Source organism: Dipodomys spectabilis, unplaced genomic scaffold (genome assembly GCF_019054845.1).
Source record: "Dipodomys spectabilis isolate Male_0828 unplaced genomic scaffold, ASM1905484v1 ptg000185l, whole genome shotgun sequence".
Classification (NCBI taxonomy): Eukaryota; Metazoa; Chordata; class Mammalia; order Rodentia; family Heteromyidae; genus Dipodomys; species Dipodomys spectabilis.
Genome location: NW_024870862.1, coordinates 2,457,833 through 2,465,171, shown reverse-complemented (window position 1 = coordinate 2,465,171; position 7,339 = coordinate 2,457,833). Strand labels below are relative to the sequence as shown.

General features: G+C 37.3%; 1 pseudogene; it reads left to right on the top strand.

Annotated features, from left to right (window-relative positions):
• The first annotated feature begins 5,354 nt into the window (after nt 1-5,354).
• On the top strand, nt 5,355-6,589 carry LOC122121151 (annotated as a pseudogene).
• The last annotated feature ends 750 nt before the right edge of the window (nt 6,590-7,339 follow it).

Genomic DNA, 7,339 nt, shown 5'->3' with positions numbered 1-7,339 from the left:
AAGGAAGGAAGGAAGGAAGGAAGGAAGGAAGGAAAGAAGGAAGGAAGGAAGGAAGGAAGGAAAAGAAGAAAGAAAGGAAGGAAGGAAGGAAGAAAGAAAGAAAGAAAGGAAAAAAGAATAGAAAAGAAAGAAAGGGCAGAAGAAAGAATGGGAGGAAGAAAGAAAGGAAGAAAGAGAAGTATAAATAAAAATCTCAGCAGGTGTTAGATGTTAATAATGACCCTAAATACTTTTAGTTATAAATGCCATCATTTAATTCCCTGGGAAGAGACATTTTGTATCAAGCCCTGTTGTATGGACTTGGGACCCACGAAAGACCACCAGAGACCACGACCAATGCAAACAGCAAAAGAGACATTTATTTGCAAGCTCAAGCTTGGTCCTCCGCACATCAGGTAACCAGTGACGTTAAGAGTCCCAGAGCACAAAATCAGCACAGCTTTCATAGTACTGAACAAACAAGTTTAGGGAATTTCCACACAAGCAGTTAAATGATTGGTTTGAGTCCACCCTAACTGCTCTGCCCTTTTTCTGAACTATTGGTTTATCCTGTTCCTGGAACACTTGGGCAACTGTTCTTCTTTCTTAAGGGTGGACAGGGTTGGTGGCATCCTGTATTTTTTTTTATCTATCTTGGGGTTACTCTGAGGGCAGCTTAGCACAATATGGTGTGGTTAATCTCAAATTGGAGTTACTTTGGCTCTTCATTTTCTCCTCTTCTAGAACATCGGGGACCAATCATGGTCTCCTAATTGGCACAGTCTTCTATATTTAAAGTTTGGTATTGGGATCTCAGAACTAATAGATGGACTGTGCTGATTCTCTTTTTACAAAGGACACCAGTCTACAAGGTCCGATTGTGAGTAACAAAATTAACAGTAACAAAGGCCCTTACATTTTCTTCCAGCAATCCTGAGTCGGTATACCACACCTAACTTACCTTTATACCAGCTGTACTCGTAAGCTCCAATTTGCTACATACTTAAACTTTCTGATGTTTGTCTTCTTTACGACATTTTAAGACAATCCCTACTTTTTAAATCATTTCTTATCTAGAGGATTCCAATTTTTCCCAAATTCCTTTCTTAAGTCTTTCTTTACTACACTCCTCTTCTTTACAATTCCTTGAGCTCCTTTGTGGCTAGAATTTAAAACTGCCCATTTTTCCTTCGACTTGTGGAACCAAGTTATCTCAGAAAGCCTCAAGGCACCAGTGGGATGAAAAGCTTTCTAGATTTTAAGGCTAAGATTAGGGCTGGTTCTCATTCCTCCCTCTACTTCCATTGTTTTTTAAAAAAATCTCTCCTTTATCTTTAAAACACACCCAGGAGGAAGCAGGTTATTACCATACCAGAGCCAAACTAGGTTGTGACCCTGATGTATGTAAGGCAAGCCAGTGATATACTTGACCACAATATCCACTGTGGGAATAGAGAGGTTACTGAATATCACCAAAAGAATGTCCCACAAGATCTTAGTATTAGCAGCGTTCAACCAGGAAGCATTTTCAGGTGATGGAATCAGGCAGGAGTTGAATGTACTTTTACCAGTGTGGGAGTGGTCTGGGTGATGATATAGATTTCCTCCAGGTGACTGTCAAGCTGTCATTGAACTTTACTCATTAGGGTGCGCAGCAGCAGCAGCAGTAGCAGGGTCTCTCAGTGGCTCAAAGGGACTGTCACACCTCATGCTAGGCTGCAAATTCCCACACAGACCGGTTAAGGATACATTGCATAGGCTTGGCAGGCTATGACCCCACTAGTTTTTAAGACTATTTAGACAGTAGACCAGGACAATTAACCAAGATAACAATTTTTTTAAACGAGATAGTTCTTTTAATAAGGCTAGGATTTTCTAGGCAGATATAGAAGCCTCAGTCTTGTACTATTCTTTCCCATGTCTTTTCCTTCTGTCTATTTTGCCACATTTTTTAAAAAAAGTGACTGTGGTCCCTTGTTCTTAAAAGGCGATGGTGAGCAAAGATTCATCTTCTGTCACTTCTTCAAGCTGACTCAGGGATGTTGATCCTACCTAACCAGGAACTTATATCCTAAGCCTATTTTACAAAGAGGTTACCAGGATTAGATGTCATTAAGAACAACATTTTAACTTTTGACAAATTCACAGACCTTTTTTCTGACTACAGCAGTGTAGATTATTTAGTCTTCTGGTTTGCAAAAGGATCTTTCTGGATGGCTTAGTAATGTGATCTCTAGTAACCTAAGAATGTCTGAGTTACCTATGCAGGCCTTCAGACAGATATCAATAGAAACACACTCTCAGGTTTACAAACTTTTTCCTGAGCAGATGAATTTCATGTAGCTGGAGTCAGCTCAAAAGTTACTGCCAATTAGAGCTTTGGGCACATACAGAGGTTAGGATCTAAACTATCCTCCACATTTTACAACCTTAGCTTTTTAGTATTATCACAGATGACTGACTAGTTCCTGTCCCTTACAAGTGATAGACTTTAGGCATGCTTACAACCTATCTTCCCATGACCTCCTGACTCTGACCAATTTTTGAAGGGCCATATACAAATGACTCTAGGATCTGACATTATTTCTGCCATTCAAGCAGTGGCTTACAATCTCTGGATGCTCCTCCATTGCTTTTTGTCCCAGGAGTGTCTTCTCCACACTGGGAAAAATGCCTCATTGGCATTTCCCTTAGTTGGTTGCTGGACTCGAACTTAGGGCCTGAGTGCTGTCCCTAAGTTCTACAGCTCAAGGCTCACGTTCTGCCATTTTGAATCCGAAAGCAGCTCTGCTTACTCTTTCAGCCTTTTGCTGGATGAGTAGAGGTGACAGTCTCTCACTTACCTTTTTCTGCCCGAGCTGGATTCGAACCAGTTGCAAATCAATGAGTCGCAAAAATGCCACTTTATTCCAAGTAAAAGCAAGAAGGTGATCAACATAGAAGTAGCTTTTAAGCGAATCCTTACCTGAAACTTACTAAGAACCAAAGTTACATCTGACAAACTTACAAGAATCCTCACTCCTTTTTGTCAACCTGCTGGGAACTGTTAAAAAAAATACCTATGAGAGAAAACTGAAATAGTAATTAAGCAATTATTTTGGTAATCCAAATTTTTCCTTTTTGTACTTTGAGGGAAATGTTTAGAATAATTTTATTTTTAAACTTTATATACAGAAATCCATTCCTAATTTATGAGCCTCCTATTAATTTGCTTTAATATTCTATACTTTAGTTTTTAGCTGCACTTTGAAAAATCCCTTGAACTCTCAAGGCTAGGTGTGTTACTCATTTCCTCTTGGCTGTTTGTTTTAAAACAGATACACATGAAATCGTTTAAACTCAAATAACATATTTTCTTAATGCAAAAATTACAATCACCATCATTTTACCAAGAATCTAGACTTAACACCTTTATGCCTTAAAAAAAAACATATCCAATGGCAGAATATCATTGAGAGCAAATCACGTTGTACAAATAAACTTTTTAACCCTCTTTTTAAAGCCTTCTTACTTTTAATTTTAACACATCCAAGAGGCAGTTTTAGCAATGTTAATCGGATCTTCACATCACTCGTTTTTACCATCACGTCTCCAGTGTCTATCTGCAGGAAACAGTGAAAGAATAAAGATCGGCCACTTAGCCCTTCCTGTGGAAAGGCCACGCACCCAATCCGACTCTTTAGCATTAGATGAACTGTGTTTGTGCCAGCTTGCCCTCTTTCACCATGCGTGGACTCCTCCCATGGCCTGTTCCACCATGCATGACCAGCTAAACTGCACTTCTGCATGTTCACCATTCACTCCTAAAGAAAGGTATTCTGTTAGCTTCTAAGTTTCTCCTTTTTGTTAAGTCAGATATATTGATTACAGTATAAACAGCTTTATGCATTCTAAAATACCAGATTTTCTAATTTTCAAGTTAAAGAATCCTTACAAAAACCTATTTTAAACAATGTGAAAATGCTTTAAAATGTTTTGGTAATGTCAAACCTCATAAGTTTTTGAATTTTAAAATTAAACTCACACAATTGTTACAAAATGCTAACAATTTCTATCATGAACAAGTTCACAAACACATACAAAACACACTCAAATCTTCAAGCAACCCAAAATCAAAATCAGTTGTACGTACATTTTCTAAAGTTTTCAAACAAAAAATTAAGAAAATATTTCTTTTAAACGAAGTAATTTTGTAGAGCTTCATTTTCCCAGGGTTTGCTTGTTTAGCAAGGCAATTCAACAATTGGTCTTGAATTAAACTGGCCTGATTTTTATCCAATTTTATTTTTATTTATTTATTTTTCTTAATGTGTTTTTTTTAATTTTGAAAATACTGTACAGAGGGGTTACAATTACATGAGCAAGATAATGAGTACATTTCTTATCAAGCATTGTACCCTTCTCCTTTGTTTTCTCTTCCCATCCCTTCCTATCTACCACCACCTACTCCCCCAACTCTCCTCCCTTCCTCCCCCCCACCACAGTTGTAAAGTTCGTTTTCAACATAACAACTTGTACATCTCATTGTTGCAATGGGTCCAAATGTATCCCTATATAAGCGATTTATTTTTTCCCTTCCCCTCCACAAATTATACCGACATTAAATACAGTGAAAGAAGGGGTTATACTGTGGAGGAGGGACATACAAAGCAACAAAGAAATAATCTTATAAACGTGTCAGAAACAATCACATGAAAGAAAAAAAACATTTGAATACATATCTTAGGTTCATTTCCCGAACATCACCTTATCTGACCTTTTCTGCTTGACTCATACATATACTACTTATTGAAAATAAGGGAAACCATGGAAACTATGTTTTTTTGGACCTGGCATACTTAACTTGATATAATTTTTTCAAGTCTTTCCATTTCCTAACAAACGGGCCAATGTCATTCTTTCTGATGGAGGCATAGAATTCCATTGTGTATATATACCACATTTTCTTGATCCATTCATCTACTGCAGGGCATCTGTGTTGGATTCATATCTTAGCTATGGTAAATAATGCTGCAATAAACATAGTCGTGCTGGTAGCTTTAGTGTGGTCTTGTTTGTGATCATTTGGGTAAATGCCCAAAAGTGGGATTGCTGGATCATAAGGGAGCTCAAGCTAATTGAAAACGTTGGCAAAGTAGCATGGTATAAAATTAACCCTCAAAAAGCAATGGCTTTTCCGTATGCCAGCAATCAGAAAAGTATGTCTAAAATTAGGAAAGCAACTTCATTCGTAATAGCTCCACAAAAAATAAAATACCAAGAAATTAACTTAACCAAAGAAGTGAAGGACATCTGTGATGAAAATTTTGAAAATTTGAAAAATGAAATCAAAACAGAACTTAGAAATTGGCAAAAACTTCCATGCTCCTGGATTGGAAAGATCAACATTGTGAAAATGGCAATACTTCCCAAGGCTATTTACAAATTCAATCTGATACCTATCAATATTCCAACATAATTCCTCAAGGAAATAGAAGTTGCAATCCAAAAATTCATATGGAATAATGAAAGACCCCAAATAGCAAAAACGATCCTCAACAGAAAGAGCAGTGCTGGAGGAATATCAATATCAAATTGCAAACTCTACTATTTAATCCATTGCAATCAAAGCAGCTTGGTACTGACACAAGAACAGACCTCAGGACCAATGGAATAGAATTGAAAACCCAAATAATTGTGAAGCCAAGCAGAAGTTTCTTTTTCATTCGGCACCAGCATTGGATGTTGACTGGCAGAGCAACAACACCTTTGCTTCATGTAGTACAGATTTGTGCATTCATGTCTGCAAATTAGGACAACACAGATCTATTAAAACATTCCAGGGACATACAAATGAAGTAAATGCTATCAAGTGGGACCCCATTGGCAATCTTCTGGCCTCCTGTTCTGATGACATAACTTTGAAGATATGGAGCATGAAATAAGATAATTGTGTACATGATTTGCAATCACATAATAAAGAAATTTATACTATCAAATGAAGTCCAACAGGACCAGGGACAAATAATCCAAATGCCAACCTTATGTTAGCAAGTGCGTTCTTTGATTCTACTGTTACTTTATGGGATGTAGACCGAGGGATTCGCATCCATACTTTGACAAAACACAAGAACCTGTGTACAGTGTTGCTTTCAGTCCTGATGGCAAGTATCTGGCAAGTGGTTCTTCTGACAAATGTGTGCACAATTGAACTAGTTGCTCTAGTTCACAGCTATAGGGGAACAGGTGGAATTTTTTTTTTATATTTGCTCTTTTATTTTAACTTTCTTTTTTTTAATTTTATTTTATTTTATTTGTGAACATACTGTACAGAGGGGTTACAATTATATGGGCAGGATAATGCGTACATTTCTTACCAAGCATTGCAATAGCTAGTATATGTATGAGTCAAACAGGTGGAATTTTTGAAGTTTGCAGGAACGCAGCAGGAGACAAATTTTGAGCCAGTGCATCAGATGGATCAGTTTGTGTATTAGACCTAGAAATAGCGCTACTAGTTGGAAGCCATGGGCCGACTATGAATGTGTACATAGCCAAAATGACTGTCCTTGACCCATGTACTGCTACAGTCCCACCTGAACCATGGCCAGTCCACTATAGCCAAATCTAAGAGAAGTATATCCATGCAATGTATATATACAAAATTGCACCATGAAGATGACTGAGTTTTGTCACAGCTTGTGAATTCTGTTCACCAAGTGCTGGAATCTAATCTGCTGTGCCACTAAAATAGCATTTAGTAGTTTGGGATATGAAAAACAGAAGAGAGAAATAAATATACGCTATAAAAGCAGACCATATATGTACCAAAGTTTGTTTACTAATGACAGCCTTGTTTCTCCCCTTTGAATCAATCAGCAGACACCACTGATTCTATTCTTTTTTCCCTTCAGTAGTGAGCAGATGGTATGTACAGAGAAAATGGACATAACAAAACTCACAGTAGTAGTTTGTTCTTGCTTTTAAATTTTGATTTTGGTTTGATTGTGGATGCATGAAGTAAGGGAGTGAATCAGTTTCTTGTTTATATTTTTTTCACCTTTTAAACAATAAAAATTTTCTTAAAAATACTTTAAAGCATTCTTTAGAAGAGGTAGATTTTTGGTACATTTTTGGCTCCCAGAGCATATATTCAATTGGTGCATACTGTGGAAAGGGGCATTGGAAGCTAAAAGAAAGCATAGGACTTTGGTCATGTCAACCTAGAAGAGACATCCGTAAAGAAGGATGCTCTGCTTCTGTTTCTATTTCTATTTCTCTCTGTGTCTCTCTGTCTCTATTTCTCTCTCTGTCTCACTATATTTTATTTTAGTGATGTGGCTTAAATACAATAGGTTATTTTGGGGGACATATTTCTGCC